The sequence below is a fragment of the Carica papaya genome, chromosome 5 (assembly GCF_054855325.1).
Source record: "Carica papaya isolate Zhongbai chromosome 5, ASM5485532v1, whole genome shotgun sequence".
Lineage (NCBI taxonomy): Eukaryota > Viridiplantae > Streptophyta > Magnoliopsida > Brassicales > Caricaceae > Carica > Carica papaya.
Genome location: NC_142313.1, coordinates 20,964,351 through 20,980,746, shown reverse-complemented (window position 1 = coordinate 20,980,746; position 16,396 = coordinate 20,964,351). Strand labels below are relative to the sequence as shown.

General features: G+C 45.4%; 21 pseudogenes; all 21 read left to right on the top strand.

The window, feature by feature from the left end:
- Positions 1 to 131: 131 nt before the first annotated feature.
- LOC148255479 (5S ribosomal RNA) lies at positions 132 to 250 on the top strand (annotated as a pseudogene).
- A 779-nt stretch (positions 251 to 1,029) lies between these two features.
- On the top strand, positions 1,030 to 1,155 carry LOC148255478 (5S ribosomal RNA; annotated as a pseudogene).
- Positions 1,156 to 1,499: 344 nt separating this feature from the next.
- On the top strand, positions 1,500 to 1,618 carry LOC148255477 (5S ribosomal RNA; annotated as a pseudogene).
- Positions 1,619 to 2,676: 1,058 nt separating this feature from the next.
- LOC148255476 (5S ribosomal RNA) lies at positions 2,677 to 2,795 on the top strand (annotated as a pseudogene).
- An 845-nt stretch (positions 2,796 to 3,640) lies between these two features.
- Positions 3,641 to 3,759, top strand: LOC148255475 (5S ribosomal RNA; annotated as a pseudogene).
- A 206-nt stretch (positions 3,760 to 3,965) lies between these two features.
- On the top strand, positions 3,966 to 4,084 carry LOC148255474 (5S ribosomal RNA; annotated as a pseudogene).
- Positions 4,085 to 4,412: 328 nt separating this feature from the next.
- On the top strand, positions 4,413 to 4,531 carry LOC148255473 (5S ribosomal RNA; annotated as a pseudogene).
- A 750-nt stretch (positions 4,532 to 5,281) lies between these two features.
- LOC148255472 (5S ribosomal RNA) lies at positions 5,282 to 5,400 on the top strand (annotated as a pseudogene).
- Positions 5,401 to 5,727: 327 nt separating this feature from the next.
- Positions 5,728 to 5,845, top strand: LOC148255471 (5S ribosomal RNA; annotated as a pseudogene).
- A 328-nt stretch (positions 5,846 to 6,173) lies between these two features.
- LOC148255470 (5S ribosomal RNA) lies at positions 6,174 to 6,292 on the top strand (annotated as a pseudogene).
- A 328-nt stretch (positions 6,293 to 6,620) lies between these two features.
- Positions 6,621 to 6,739, top strand: LOC148255469 (5S ribosomal RNA; annotated as a pseudogene).
- Positions 6,740 to 8,038: 1,299 nt separating this feature from the next.
- On the top strand, positions 8,039 to 8,157 carry LOC148255468 (5S ribosomal RNA; annotated as a pseudogene).
- Positions 8,158 to 8,363: 206 nt separating this feature from the next.
- On the top strand, positions 8,364 to 8,482 carry LOC148255467 (5S ribosomal RNA; annotated as a pseudogene).
- Positions 8,483 to 8,681: 199 nt separating this feature from the next.
- LOC148255466 (5S ribosomal RNA) lies at positions 8,682 to 8,800 on the top strand (annotated as a pseudogene).
- Positions 8,801 to 10,575: 1,775 nt separating this feature from the next.
- LOC148255465 (5S ribosomal RNA) lies at positions 10,576 to 10,693 on the top strand (annotated as a pseudogene).
- Positions 10,694 to 11,941: 1,248 nt separating this feature from the next.
- Positions 11,942 to 12,059, top strand: LOC148255464 (5S ribosomal RNA; annotated as a pseudogene).
- Positions 12,060 to 13,718: 1,659 nt separating this feature from the next.
- LOC148255463 (5S ribosomal RNA) lies at positions 13,719 to 13,837 on the top strand (annotated as a pseudogene).
- Positions 13,838 to 14,180: 343 nt separating this feature from the next.
- LOC148255462 (5S ribosomal RNA) lies at positions 14,181 to 14,299 on the top strand (annotated as a pseudogene).
- A 788-nt stretch (positions 14,300 to 15,087) lies between these two features.
- On the top strand, positions 15,088 to 15,206 carry LOC148255461 (5S ribosomal RNA; annotated as a pseudogene).
- A 411-nt stretch (positions 15,207 to 15,617) lies between these two features.
- Positions 15,618 to 15,736, top strand: LOC148255460 (5S ribosomal RNA; annotated as a pseudogene).
- A 206-nt stretch (positions 15,737 to 15,942) lies between these two features.
- LOC148255459 (5S ribosomal RNA) lies at positions 15,943 to 16,061 on the top strand (annotated as a pseudogene).
- The last annotated feature ends 335 nt before the right edge of the window (positions 16,062 to 16,396 follow it).

The following is a 16,396-nucleotide window of genomic DNA, read 5'->3' as shown; positions in this document are numbered from 1 at the left end:
GATCGAGGTGCCAGGGCATTTCGCTCGATATTAGAACTAGAAGCAGAGGTGAGTTGCACGACAGCAAAACAAATGATGGGAAGGGAGAGGGAAGGAGAAGTGGTATATGTCTTTGCGGCGCAAATTAGAAGGGGTGCGATCATACCAGCACTAGTTCACAGGATCCCATCAGAACTCCGCAGTCAAGCGTGCTTGGGCGAGAGTAGTAGTAAGATGGGTGACCTCTTAGGAAGTACTTGTGTTGCACCCTTCTTTTTGTAGAGGGGCATTAAATGTTATGCGGGACCAAAGAGACAATCCGGCGGTTCATTCACAAACGTGAGTCACGGCGCCAGGATATTTTGCTTAATATTTTTCGTGCATTCAATTAAAACCCATCACGTGTTGAGAGTGTCATTGCGAGCACCTTACATAGTAGAACAATGAAAAAGGAGGTGCGGCGGGTGTTTCATATAGACATGAGTCGAGGCGCCGGGGCATTTCGCTCGATATTAGGACTAGAAACAGAGGTGAGTTGCGCCCACAGCGAAATAAATGATGGGAAGGGAGAGGGAAGGGGAAGGGGTATATGTATTTGTGGCGCAAACCAAAACGATTGCGATCATACCAGCACTAGTTCACCGGATCCCATCAAAACTCTGCAATCAACCGTTCTTGGGCGATAATAGTACTAGGATGTGTGACCTTCTGGGAAGTGCTCGTGTTCCACCCTTCTTTCTACAGATGGGGCGTTAAATGTTACGCGGGAATAGAGCGACGGTCAGTCAGGGCATTTTCCTTAATATTTTTTGCACATTCAATTAAAACCAATCACGTGATAAGAGTGTCATTGCGAGCACCTTATATAATATAACAACAAAAAATGAGGTGCGGTGGGCGATCCGTTCATATGGGCATGAGTCAAGGCGCTGGGGCATTTCGCGTAACATTAGAACTAGAAGAAGAAGTGAGGTACGTGCACAGCGAATCAAATGACGGGAGGGGAGAGGGAAGGAGAAGGGGCATATGTATCTGCAGCGCAGAAACAAAGGGTGTGATAATACCAGCACTAGTTCACCGGATTCCATCAGAACTCTGCAGTTATGCGTGCTTGGGCGAGAGTAGTACTAGGATGGGTTACCTCCTGGGAAGCTCTCAGCTCTCGTGTTGCATCCTTCTTTTTTCAGACTGGGCGTTAAACGTTATGCGGGACTGGAGCGACATTCCACCGGTTCATTCGCAAGCGTGAGTCACGGCGTCGGAGTATTTTGTTTAATATTTTTCATGCATTCAATTAAAGCCCATCACGTGATAAGAGTGTCTGCGAGCATATTACATAGTAGAACAAAAAAAAATGAGGTGCGACGCTATCCGTTCATATGGGCACAGGTCGAGGCCCCGGAGTATTTCGCTTGATATTAGAACTAGATACAGAGGTGAGGTGCACGCACAGCGAACCAAATGACGAGAGGGGAGAGGGAAGGAGAAGGGGTATATGTACTTGCGGCGTTAACTAGAACGGGTGCGATCATACCAACACTAGTTCACCGGATCCCATCTGAACTCCATAGTTAAGCGTGCTTGGGCGAGAGTAGTACTAGGACGGATGATCTCCTAGGAAGTTCTCGTGTTGCACCCTTCTTTTTGCAGACGGGGCGTTAAACATTCAACTGGACCAGAGCGATGTTCCACCGGTTCATTTGCAAACGTGAGTCACGGCACCGGAGCAGTTTTCTTAATATTTTTTCAGCATTCAATTAAAGCCCATCACATGATGAGACTGTAATAGCCAGCATCTTAAATAGTAGAACAACAAAAAACGAGAGGCGGCGGGTGATCCGTTCATATGGGCATGAGTCGAGATGGGTTGTTCGACGTTACGCGCGACTGGGACTTTAGTCTGCTGGTTTATTCGCAAATGTCAGTCACAGCGCCGGGGTATTTTACTTGATATTAGAACGAGAATGAGAGGTGCAGTGTGCACGCACAAGGAAACAAATGACGGGAGGGGGGAGGGAAGGAGAAGGACTGCATGTATTTGCAGCGCAGAATGAAACAGGTGCCATTATACCATCACTAATTCACCAGATCCCATCAGAACGCCGCAGTTAAATGGGCTTAGGCGAGTGTAGTACTAGAAGTTGTGACCTCCGGGGAAGTCCTTGTGTTGCACTTATTTTTTTCAGATGGGGCGTTCGACATTATGCGCGACTGGAACTATGGTCTGCTGGTTTATTCGCAAATGTGAGTCACGGCGCCGAAATATTTTACTTAATATTAGAATGAGAATGAGAGGTGCAGTGTCCACACACAAGGAAACAAATGACAGGAGAGGGGAGGGAAGGAGAAGGAGTATATGTATTTGCAGCATGGAATGAAACAGGTGCGATTATACCAGCACTAATGCATCGGATCCCATCAGAACTCTGCAGTTAAGTGTCCTTGGGCGAGAGTAGTACTAGAATCCTGGGAAGTACTCGTGTTGCACACATTTTTTTGTAGATTGGTCATTCGACATTATGCGCGACTGGAACTATGGTCCGCTGGTTTATTCACAAATGTGAGTGACGGCGCCTGGACATTTTACTTGATATTATAACGAGAAACAGAGGTGCATTATGCACGGACAAGGAAATAAACGACAAGAGGGGGGAGGGAAGGTGAATAAGTGTATGTATTTGCAGCGTAAAATGAAACAGGTGCGATTATACCAGCACTAATGCACCAGATCCCATCAGAACTTTGTAGTTAAGTGTGCTTGGGTGAGAGTAGTACTAGGATGGGTGACCTCCTGGAAAGCCCTCATGTTTCACTTATTTTTTTGCAGATGGGTCCTTCGACATAACGCGCAACTGGAAATATGGTCTGCTGGTTTATTCACAAATGTGAGTCACGACGCTTGGGCATTTTACTGGATATTAGAATGAGAAGCAGCGGTGCATTATGCACGCACAAGGAATCAAATGACGAGAGGGGGGAGGGAAGGAGAAGGAGGTATGTATTTGCAGCGCAGAATGAAACAGGTGCCATTATACCATCACTAATTCACTAGATCCCGTCAGAACTCCGCAGTTAAATGGGCTTAGGCGAGTGTAGTGCTAGAAGTTGTGACCTCCTGGGAATTCCTTGTGTTGCACCTATTTTTTTCAGATCGGGCGTTCGACATTATGCGCAACTGGGACTATGGTCTGCTGGTTTATGTGCAAATATGAGTCACGGTGCCGAAATATTTTACTTGATATTAGAACGAGAAGGAGAGGTGCAGTGTGCACGCACAAGGAAATAAATGACAGGACAAGGGAGGGAAGGAGAAGGAGTATATGTATTTGTAACGCAAAATGAAACAAGTGCGATCATACTAGCACTAATGCACCGGATCCCATCAGAACTCTGCAGTTAAGTGTCTTTGGGCGAGAGTAGTACTAGAATCTTGGGAAGTACTCGTGTTGCACCCATTTTTTTGCAGATTGGTCTTTCGACGTTATACGTGACTGGAACTATGGTCCGCTGGTTTATTCATAAATAAGAGTCACGGCACCGGGAAATTTTACTAGATATGAGAACGAGAAGATGAGGTGCAATATGCACGCACAAGGAAACAAATGACGGGAAGGGAGAGAGAAGGAGAAAGAGTGCATGTATTTGCATCGCAGAAAGAAACAGGTGCAATTATACCAGCACTAATGCACCAGATCCCAATAGAACTTCGCAGTTAAGTGTGCTTGGGCGAGAGTAGTACTAGAATGGGTGTCCTCCTGGGAAGTCCTCGTGTTGCATTTATTTTTTTACAGATGGGTCGTTCGACGTTACGTGCAACTGGAACTATGGTCCGCTGGTTTATTCGCAAATGTGGGTCACAACACCGGGGCTTTTTACTTGATATTAGAATGAGAAGAAGAGGTGCAGTGTGCACGCACAAGGAAACAAATGAAGGGAGGGGGGAGGAAAGGAGAAGGAGTGTATGTATTTGCAGCGCGGAATAAAACAAGTGCGATCATACCAGCACTAATGCACCGGATCCCATCAGAAGTCCGCAGTTAAGTGTGTTTGGGCGAGAGTAGTACTAGAAGCGGTGATCTCCTAGGAAGTCCTCGTGTTGCACCTATTTATTTGCAGATGGGTCGTTCGACGTTACGCACGACTGGAACTATGGTCCGCAGTTAAGTGTGTTTGGGCAGAGTAGTACTACAATGGGTAACCTCCTGGGAAGTCCTCGTGTTGTACTTATTTTTTAACAGATGGGTCGTTCGACGTTACGGGCGACTGGAACTATGGTCCACTGGTTTATTCGCAAATGTGAGTCACGTCGACGTGGTATTTTACTTGATGTTAGAACGAGAAAGAGAGGTGTAGTGTGCACGCACAAGGAAACAAATGACGGTAGGGGGGAGGGAAGGAGAAGGAGTGTATGTATTTGCAGCTTGGAATGAAACAAGTGCGATCATACCAGCACTAATGCACCGGATCCCATCAGAAGTCCGCAGTTAAGTGTGCTTGGGCAAGAGTAGTACTAGAATGGGTGACCTCCTGGGAAGTCCTCGTGTTGCACCTATTTTTTTGCAGATGGGTCGTTCGACATTACGCACGACTGGAACCATGGTCTGCAGTTAAGTGTGCTTGGGCAGAGTAGTACTACGATGGGTGACCTCGTGGGAAGTTCTCGTGTTGCACTTATTTTTTAACAGATGGGTCGTTCGATGTTACGCGCGACTGAATCTATGGTCCGCTGGTTTATTCACAAATGTGAGTCACGGCGCTCGGGCATTTTACTTGATATTAGAATGAGAAGCAGCGGTGTATTGTGCACGCACAAGGAAACAAATGACCAGAGGGGGGAGGGAAGGAGAAAGAGTGTATGTATTTGCAGCGCATAATGAAACAGGTGCCATTATATCATCAGAACTCCTCAGTTAAATGTACTTAGGCGAGTGTAGTACTAGAAGTTGTGACCTCCTGGGAATTCCTTGTGTTGCACCTATTTTTTTCAGATGGGGCGTTCGACATTATGCGCGACAGGGACTATGGTCCGCAGTTAAGTGTGCTTGGGTAGAGTAGTACTACGATGGGTGACTTCTTAGGAAGTTCTCGTGTTGCACTAATTTTTTTACAGATGGGTCATTCGACGTTACGCGCGACTGGAACTATGGTCTGCTGGTTTATTTGCAAATGTGAGTCACGGCGCCGAGGCATTTTACTTAATATTATAACGAGAATGAGAGGTGCAGTATGCACGCATAAGGAAACAAATGACGGAAGGGTGGAGGGAAGGAGGAGTGTATGTATTTGCAGCGCGGAATAAAATAAGTGCATTCATACCAGCATTAATGCTCCGGATCCCATCAGAAGTCCGCAGTTAAGTGTGTTTGGGCAAGAGTAATACTAGAATGGGTGACCTCCTGGGAAATCTTCGTGTTGCACCTATTTTTTTGCAGATGGGTTGTTCGACGTTATACACGACTAGAACTATGGTCCGCAGTTAAGTGTGCTTGGGCAGAGTAGTACTACGATGGGTGACCACTTGGGAAGTTCTCGTGTTGAACTTATTTTTTTACAGATGGATCGTCTGACGTTACGCGTGACAATAACTATGGTCCGCTGGTTTATTCGCAAATGTGAGTCACGGTGCCGGGCATTTTACTTGATATTAGAACGATAAGAAGAGGTGCAATGTGCACGCACAAAGAAACAAACGACGGAAGGGGGGAGGGAAGGAGAATGAGTGTATGTATTTGCAGCGCGGAATGAAACAAGTGGGTTCATACCAGCACTAATGCACCGGATCCCATTAGAAGTCCGCAATTAAGTGTGCTTGGGCATAGTAGTACTACGATGGGTGACCTCCTGGGAAGTTCTCATGTTCCACTTATTTTTTTACAGATGGGTCGTTCGACGTTACGCACTACTAGAACTATGGTCCGCAGTTAAGTGTGCTTGGGCAGAGTAGTTCTACGATGGGTGACCTCGTGGGAAATTCTCGTGTTGCACTTATTTTTTTACAGATGGATCGTTCGACGTTAAGCGCGACTGGAACTATGGTCTGCTGGTTAATTCGCAAATGTGAGTCAAGACACCGGGGAATTTTACTTGATATTAGAACGAGAAGGAGAGGTGTAGTGTGCACGCACAAGGAAACAAATGACGAGAGGGGGGAGGGAAGGAGAAGAAGTGTATTTATTTGCAGTGTGGAATGAAACAAGTGCGATCATACCAGCACTAATGCACCGGATCCCATCAGAAGTCCGCAGTTAAGTGTCTTTGGGCAAGAGTAGTACTAGAATGGGTGATCTCATGGGAAGTCCTCGTGTTGCACCTATTTTTTTGCAGATGGGTCGTTAGACGTTGCGCACTACTGGAACTATGGTCCGCAGTTAAGTGTGCTTGGGCAGAGTAGTTCTACGATGGGTGACCTCCTGGGAAATTCTCGTGTTGCACTTATTTTTTTACAGATGGGTTGTTTGACGTTAAGCGCGACTGAAACTATGGTCTGCTGGTGAATTCGCAAATGTGAGTCAAGATGCTGGGGTATTTTACTTGATATTATAACGAGAACGAGAGGTGCAGTGTGCACGGACAAGGAAACAGATGATGAGAAGGGGGAGGGAAGGAGAAGAAATGTATGTATTTGTAGTGTGGAATGAAACAAGTGCGATCATACCAGCACTAATGCACCGGATCCCATCAGAAGTCTGCAGTTAAGTTTGCTTGGGCGAGAGTAGTACTAGAATAGGTGATCTCTTGGGAAGTCCTCGTGTTGCACCTATTTTTTTGCAGATGGGTCGTTCGACGTTACGCACGATTGGAACTATGGTCTGCTAGTTTATTTACAAATAAGAGTCACGGTGCTGGGGCATTTTACTTGATATTAGAACGAGAAGCAGAGGTGCACTGTGCACGCACAGGGAAATAAATGACGGGAAGGGGGAGGGAAGGAGAAGGAGTGTATGTAGTTGCATCGCAGAATGAAATAAGTGCCATTATACCAGCACTAATGCACCAGATCCCATTATAACTCCACAGTTAAGTGTGCTTAGGCGAGAGTAGTTCTAGAATGGGTGACCTCCTAGAAAGTCCTTGTGTTGCACCTATTTTTTTGCAGATGGGTCGTTCGATGTTACGCACGACTGGAACTATAGTCCGCAGTTAAGTGTGCTTGGGAAGAGTAGTACTACGATGGGTGACATCATGGGAAGTTTTTATGTTGCACTTATTTTTTTACAAATGGGTCGTTCGACGTTACGCGCGACTGGAACTATGGTCCACTGGTTTATTCACAAATGTAAGTCATGGTGCCGGGGCATTTTACTTGATATTAGAACGAGAAAGAGAGGCGCAGTGTGCACGTACAAAGAAACAAATGACTGGAGTGGGGAGGGAAGGAGATGGAATGTATGTATTTGCAGTGCATAATGAAATACGTGCGATTATACCAGCACTAAATCATTAGATCCCATCAGAACTTCGCAGTTCAGTATGCTTGGGCAAGAGTAGTGTTAGGATGAGTGACCACCTGGAAAGTTCTCGTATTTCACCCTTTTTTTTTAAGATGGGTCGTTCGACATTACGCGCGACTGGAACAATGATCCGCTGGTTTATTCACAAATAAGAGTCACTGCGTCGGGCATTTTACTTGATATTAAAACAAGAAGCAGAGGTGCAGTGTGCACGCACAAGGAAACAAATGACGGGAGGGGGGAAAGAAGGAGGAGTGTATGTATTTGGAACGCAGAATGAAACAGGTGCCATTATACCAACACTAATGCACCAGATCCCATCAGAACTCCATAGTTAAGTGTGCTTAGGCGAGAGAAGTACTAGAATGAGTGACCTCCTGGAAAGTCCTTGTGTTACTCCTATTTTTTTGCAGATGGGTCGTTCGACGTTACGCGCTACTTGAACTATGGTTCGTTGGTTTATTCGCAAATATGAGTCACGGTGCCGGGGCATTTTATTTGATATTAGAAGGAGAAAGAGAGGTGTAGTGTGCACGCACAAGGAAACAAATGACGGGAGGGGGGAGGGAAGGAGAAGGATTGTATGTATTTGCAGCGCAGAATGAAACAGGTTCTATCATGCCAGCACTAATGCATCAGATCCAATCTGAACTCTGAAGTCAAGTGTGCTTGGGCGAGAGTAGTACTAGAATGGGTGACCCCCTGGGAAGTACTTGTGTTGCACTCTTTTTTTTTGCAGATGGGTCATTTGACGTTACGCACGACTAGAACTATGGTCCGCTAGTTTATTCGCAAATGAGAGTCACGGCGCCGGGGCATTTTACTTGATATTAGAATGAGAATGAGAGGTGTTGTGTGCATGCACAAAGAAACAAATGACGGGAGGGGGGAGGGAAGAGATGGAGTGTATGTATTTGCAGCACGTAATGAAACATGTGCGATCATAACAACATTAATGCACCAGATCCCATCAGAACTCCTCAGTTAAGTGTGCTTGGGCGTGAGTAGTACTAGGATTGGTGACCTCTTGGGAAGTTCTCGTGTTGCACTCATTTTTTTACAGATGGGTCATTCGATGTTATGCGCGACTGGAACTACGGCCCGCTGGTTTATTCACAAATAAGAGTCACGGCGCCAGGGCATTTTATTAAAACGAGAAGCATAGGTGAAGTGTGCACGCACAAGGAAACAAGTGACGGGAGGGGGGAGGGAAAGAGATGGAGTATATGTATTTGCACGGCAGAATGAAACAGGTGCGATCAAACAAGCATTAATGCACTAGATTCCATCAGAACTCTGCAGTCAAGTGTGCTTGGGCGAGAGTAGTACTAGGATGGGTGACCTCCTAAGAAGTATTGGTGTTGCACCCATTTTTTTTCGGATGGATCATTTGACGTTACACGCGACTGGAACTATGATCCGCTGGTTTATTCGCAAATATGAGTCACTGCGCCAGAGTTTTTTACTTGATATTAGAACGAGAAGCAGAGGTGCAGTGTGCACGCACAAGGAAACAAATGACGGGAGGGGGAAGGAATGAGAAGGAGTGTATGTATTTGCAGCGCGAAATGAAACATTTGCAATCATACCATTACTAATTCACCGGATCAAATCAGAGCTTCAGAGTTAAGTGTGCTTGGGCGAGAGTAGTACTAGGATGGGTGATCTCCTAGGAAGTTCTCGTGTTTCACCCATCGTTTTACAGATGGGTCCTTCGATGTTGCGCGCGACTGAAACTATAGTCCGCAGGTTTATTCGTAAATGTGAGTGACGGCACCGGAGCATTTTACTTGATATTAGAATGAGAAGGAGAGGTGCAGTTTACACGCACAAGGAAATGAATGACGGGAGGGGGGAGGGAAGGAGAAGGAATGTATGTATTTGTAGCACGAAATGAAACACTTGCGATCATACCATCACTAATTCACAGGATCAAATCAGAACTTTGGAGTTAAGTGTGCTTGGGAGAGAGTAGTACTAGAAAGGATGGACCTCCTGGGAGGTCCTCGTGTTTCACCCATTTTTTTACAGACGGGTCCTTCGACGTTACGCGCGACTGAAACTATGGTCCTGTGATTTTTTTACAAATGTGAGTGACGGTGCCAGAGCATTTTACTTGATATTAGAATGAGATGGAGAGGTGCAGTTTGCACGCACAATGAAAGAAATGACGGGAGAGGGGAGGGAAGGAGAAGGAGTGTATGTATTTGCAGCGCAGAAAAAACATTTGCGATCATACCATCACTAATTCATCAGATCAAATTAGAACTTCGGAGTTAAGTGTGTTTGGGCGAGAGTAGTACTAGGATGAGTGACCTTCTGGAAAGTGCTTGTGTTGCTCCCGTCTTTTTACGGACAGGTCATCAAACATTACATGCGACTGGAGCCATAGTCCGTTGGTTCATTTGTCGGTGTGAGTCGTCGCGTCGGGGCATTTTGCTTACTTTTTTTTGTGCACTCATTTATAGTCCACCACGTGATAGTCATTACAAGCATCTTACACAGTAGAACAACGAAAAAAAAAGGTGTGGCGGGTGGTCCTTTAATCTAGGCATAATTCGAGGCACTTGGGCATTTTGCTTGATATTAGAACTAGAAACAGAGATGCAGTATGTGCGCACAGTGAAAAAAATGACGGGAGAGGGGAAGAAAGGAGAAGGGGTATATGTATTTGCAATGCAGAATGGAAGGGGTGCGATCATAATAGCACTAATGCACCGGCTCCCATCAAACTATGCAGTTAAGCATGCTTGGGCGAGAGTAGTACTAGTATCGGTAACCTCATGATAAGTCCTCATGTTGCACTATCTTTTTGCAAACAGGGCGTAAAATGATACATGTGATCGGAGCCACAATCCGCTGACATGAGTCGCGTCGCTAGAAAATTTTGCTTACTATTTTTTCGTGCATTCATTTATAGTCTACCACGTGATAAAAGTGTCATTACGATCATCTTACATAGTAGAATAAAGAAAAATGAGGTACGGTGGGCGGTCATTTCTTCTGACGTGAGTCGAGATGTCAGGGCATTTTTCTTGATATTAGAACTATAAACAGAGGTGTGGTGTGCGCGCACAGCGAAAAAAATGACGGGTGGGGGGAGGGAAGGAGAAGGGGTATATGTATTTGCAGTGCGGAATGGAAGGGGTGCAATCATACTAGCATTAATACACCGAATCCCATCGAACTCCGTAGTTAAGCGTGCTTGAGCAAGAGTAGTACTAGGATGGGTGACCTCTTGGGAAGTTCTCTTGTTGCACCCGTCTTTTTGCAGATGGAGCGTCAAACGTTATGCGCGATCGGAGCCACAGTCCGCCGGCATGAGTAGCGATGTTGAAACATTTTGCTTAATATTTTACGTGCACTTATTTGTAGTACACCACGTGATAAGAGTCTCATTATGAGAGTCTTACATAGTAGAACAACGAAAAAAGAGGCGCAGCGGGCCTCCGTTCTTCTGGGCGTGAGTCAAAGCAACATGACATTTCACTCTATATTAGAACTAGAAGCAAAGATGTGGTATGCCCGCACAACGAAATAAATGATGGGAGGGGGGAGGGAAGCAGAAGGGCTATATGTATTTGCAGTGGGCAATGAGACAGTTACGATCATACAAACACTAATGCACACGATCCCATCAGAACTCTATGGTCAAGCGTGCTTGGGTGAGATTAGTTATAGGATGGGTGACCTCCTGGAAAGTCCTCGTGTTGAACCCATCTTTTTGTAGACGGGATGTTAAACGTTAAGTGTGATTGGAGCCACAATCTATCGGTTTGAGTCGCGGGGCCTGAAAATTTTGCTTAATATTTTTCGTGCATTCATTTATAATTCACCACGTGATAAGAGTGTCATTGCTAGTATCTTACATAGTATAACAATGAAAAACGAGGTACGGCAGGCAATCCATTCATCTGGACGTGAGTCGAGGTGCCGGGGTATTTCACTTGATATTAGAACTAAAAACAAAGGTGTGGTGTGTGCGCACAACGAAACAATTGACGAAAGGGGGGAGGGAAGGAGAAGGGGTATATGTATTTGCAGCGTTGAATTGAAGGGGTGCGATCATACCTGCACTAATGCACTGGATCCCATCGAATTTTGTAGTTAAGTGTGTTTGGGCAGAAGTAGTACTAGGATGGGTGACCTCCTGGAAAGTTCTCATCTTCCACTCATTTTTTTTGCTGACAGGACGTTAAACATTATGCGTGATGAAAGCCATTGTCCCTCGGAGTGAGTCGCAACGCCAAGACATTTTTCTTAATATTTTTCGTGCATTCATTTATAGTTCACCACGTAATACGAGTGTCATTACGAGCATCTTACATAGTAGAATAACAAAAAATAAGGTGCAGGGGGTAGTCCGTTCATCTGGGCATGAGTCAAGGCGCCAGAGCATTTTGCTCTATATTAGAACTATAGGCAGAGGTGCGGTGTTCGTGCATAGCGAAACAAATAACAGGGGGGAGGGAGGGAGAAGGGGTATATGTATTTGTAGCGCAAAATAGAAGAGGTGCGATCATACTATCACTAATGCACCGGATCCCATCGAACTCCATAGTTGAGCATGCTTTGGCGAGAGTAGTACTAGGATGGGTGATCTTTTGGGAAATCCTCGTGTTGCGCCTGTCTTTTTACAAATGGGGTGTTAAACATTATGCAATAGGAGCCATAGTCTGCCGGCATGAGTCGTGGCGCCAGAATATTTTGCTTAATATTTTTCGTGCATTCATTTATAGTCCACCACATGATAAGAGTGTCATTATGAGCATCTTACATAGTAAAACAATGAAAAACGAGGTACGATAGGTGGTCCGTTTATCTAGGCATGAGTCGAGGTGCCCGGACATTTCACTTGATATTAGAACTAGAAACAGAGGTGTAGTGTGCATGCACAGCGAAACAAATGACAGAAGGGGGGAGGGAAGGAGAAGGGGTCTATGTATTTGCAGCACAAAATAGAAGGGGTGCGATCATACCAACACTAATGCATCGGATCCTGTCGAACTCTGCAGTTAAGCGTGCTCTGGTGAAAGCAGTATTAGGATGGGTGACCTCTTGCGAAGTCCTCGTGTTCCACCCGTCTTTTTTTGGGATATTTTGCTTTATATTTTTCATGCATTCATTTATAGTCCATCACGAGATAAGAATATCATTACAATTATCTTACATAGTAGAACAATGAAAATAAAGTTGTGGCAGGCGGTCTGTTCATCTGAGCATGAGTCGAGATGCCTTGGCATTTTGCTTGATATTAAACTAGAAATAGAGGTGCGGTGTGCGCGCACAACAAAATAAATGATGAGAGGGGAGAGGGAAGGAGAAGTGGTGTATGTATTTGTAGCGCGGAATGGAAGGGGTGCGATCATACCAGCAGTAATGCATCAGATCCCATTGAACTTCGTAGTTAATCGTGTTTGGGCAAGAGTAGTACTAGGATGGGTGATCTCCTAGGAAGTTCTCATGTTGCACCATTCTTTTTTTAGATGGGGCATTAAATGTTATGCGGAACTAGAGCGACAGTCGCCGGTTAATTCGCAAACGTGAGCCACGACGCCGGAGCATTTTGCTTAATATTATTCCTGCATTCAATTATAGCCCACCACGTGATAAGATTATTATTATGAGCATCAAACATAGTAGAACAACAAAAAAGGAGGTGCAGCAGGTGTTTCGTTCATGTAGACATGAGTCGAGGCACCGGGGCATTTCGCTCGATATTAGAACTAGAAACAGAGGTGCGTTGTAGGCAAAGCGAAACAAATGACGGGAAGGGAGAGGGAAGGAGAAGGGATATATGTCTTTGCGGCACAAATTAGAAGGGGTGCGATCATACCGGCACTAGTTCACGGGATCCATCAGAACCTACAGTTAAGCGTGCTTCAGCGAGAGTAGTTCTACGATGGGTGACCTCTTGGGAAACACTCGTGTTGCACCCTTTTTTTTTGCAGACGGGGTGTTAAATCTTACCCAGGACTGGACTGATAGTCCACCTGTTCATTCGCAAACGTGAGTCACGGTGCCGGGGCATTTTCCTTATTATTTTTTGTGGATTCAATTAAAGCCCATCACGTGATGAGAGTGTCATTGCGAGCATCTTAAATAGTAGAACAACTAAAATTGAGGTGCGGCGGGCGATCCGTTCATATGGGCATGAGTCGAGGTGCCAGGGCATTTCACTAGATATTAGAACTAGAAGCAAAGATGAGTTGTGCGCACAAGGAAACAAATGACAGGAAGGGAGAGGGAAGGAGAAGTGGTGTATGTCTTTGCGGCACAAATTAGAAGGGGTGCGATCATACCAGCACTAGTTCACCGGATCCCATCAGAACTCCACAGTCAAGCGTGCTTGAGCAAGAGTAGTAGTAGGATGGGTGACCTCTTGGGAAGTATTCATATTGCACCCTTCTTTTTGTAGATGGGGTATTAAATGTAACGCGGGACCAGAGCGACGGTCCGGTGGTTCATTCACAAACGTGAGTCACAGCGCTGGCACATTTTGCTTAATATTTTTCATGCATTCAATTAAAGCCCATCACATGTTGAGAGTGTCATTGCGAGCATCTTACATAGTAGAACAATAAAAAAGAAGGTGCGACGGGTGTTTCATATAGACATGAGTCTAGGCGCCGGGGCATTTCGCTCGATATTAGAACTAGAAGCAGAGGTGAGTTGCGCCCACAGCGAAATAAATATGGGAAGGAAGAGGGAAGGGGAAGGGGTAAATGTATTTGCGGCACAAACCACTACGATTGTGATCATACCAGTACTAGTTAACCGGATCCCATCAGAACTCTGCAATCAAGCGTTCTTGGGCGAGAGTAGTACTAGGATGTGTGACCTTCTGGGAAGTGCTCGTGTTCCACCCTTCTTTCTACAGATGGGGCGTTAAATGTTACACGGGACAAGAGCGACGGTCCGTCGGGGCATTTTGCTTAATATTTTTTGCACATTCAATTAAAACTAATCACATGATAAGAGTGTCATTGCGAGCACCTTATATAATATAACAACAAAAAATGAGGTGCGGTGGGCGATCCGTTCATATGGGCATGAGTCAAGGCGTTGGGGCATTTCGCATAACATTGAAACTAGAAGAAGAAGTGAGGTGCATGCACAGCGAATCAAATGACGGGAGGGGAGAGGGAAGGAGAAGGGGCATATGTATCTGCAGCGCAGACAAGAAAAGGTGCGATCATACCAGCACTAGTTCACCGGATTCCATCAGAACTCTACAGTTATGCGTGCTTTGGCAAGAGTAGTACTAGGATGGGTTACCTCCTGGGAAGCTCTCAGCTCTCGTGTTGCATCCTTCTTTTTTCAGATTGGGCGTTAAACGTTATGCGGGACTGGAGCAACGTTCCACCGGTTCATTCGCAAACGTGAGTCACGGCGCCGGAGTATTTTGTTTAATATTTTTCGTGCATTCAATTAAAGCCCCTCACGTGATAAGAGTGTCTGCGAGCATATTACATAATAGAACAAAAAAAAATGAGGTGCGGTGCTATCCGTTCATATGGGCACAGGTCGAGGCCCCGGAGTATTTCGCTTGATATTAGAACTAGATACAGAGGTGAGGTGCACACACAGTGAACCAAATGATGGGAGGGGAGATGGAAGGAGAAGGGGTATATGTACTTACGGCGTTAACTAGAACGGGTGCGATCATAACAGCACTAGTTCACCGGATCGCATCTGAACTCCATTGTTAAGCGTGCTTGGGCGAGACTAGTACTAGGATGGGTTATCTCCCGGGAAGTTCTCGTGTTGCACCCTTCTTTTTGCAGACGGAGCGTTAAACATTCAACTGGACCAGAGCGATGGTCCGCCAGTTCATTTGCAAATGTGAGTCACGGCACCTAAGCATTTTTTTTAATATTTTTCTAGCATTCAATTATAGCCCATCACGTTATGAGAGTGTCATTGCGAGCATCTTAAACTAGTAGAACAACAAAAAATGAGAGGTGGCGGGTCATCCGTTCATATGGGCATGAGTCGAGATGGGTCGTTCGATGTTACGAACGATTGGAACTATGGTTCGCTGGTTTATTTGCAATACGACGTCGGGGCATTTTACTTGATATTAGAACGAGAAAGAGAGGTGCAGTGTGCACGCACAAGGAAACAAATGACGGGAGGGGAGAGAGAAGGAGAAGGAGTGTATGTATTTGTAGCGCATAATGAAAAGGATGCGATCATACCAGCACTAATGCACCGGATCCCATCAAAACTCCGTAGTTAAGTGTGCTTGGGAGAGAGTAGTACTAGGATGGTTGACCTCTTGGGAAGTCCTCGTGTTGCACCTATTTTTTTGCAGATGGGTTGTTCGACGTTACACGCAAGTAGAACTATAGTCTGCTGTTTTATTCATAAATGTGAATCACGGCGCCGAGGCATTTTACTTGATATTAGAACGAGAAGCAAAGGTGTAGTGTGCACACACAAGGAAATAAATGAGAAAAGAGGGGAGGAAAGGAGAAGGAGTGTATGTATTTGCAGTGCTGAATGAAACAGGTGTGATCATACTAGCACTAATGCACCGGATCCCATCAGAACTCCGCATTTAAGTGTGCTTGGGCGAGAGTAGTACTAGGATGGGTGACCTCTTGGGAAGTACTCGTGTTGCACCCATGTTTTTGCAGATAGGTAGTTCGACGTTGTGCACGACTGGAACTATAGTCCGCTAGTTTATTCGCAAATGTGAGTCACGGCACCGAGGCATTTTACTTGATATTAGAACGAGAAGGAGAGGTGCAGTGTACACGCACAAGGAAACAAATTACAGGAGGGAGGAGGGAAGGAGAATGAGTGTATGTATTTGCAGCGCAGAAGCAAACAAGTGCGATCATACCAGCACTAATGCACTGGATCCCATAAGAGCTCCAGAGTTAAATATGCTTGGGCGTTTGTAGTACTAGAAGTGGTGACCTCCTGGAAAGTACTTGTGTTGCACCCATTTTTTTGTA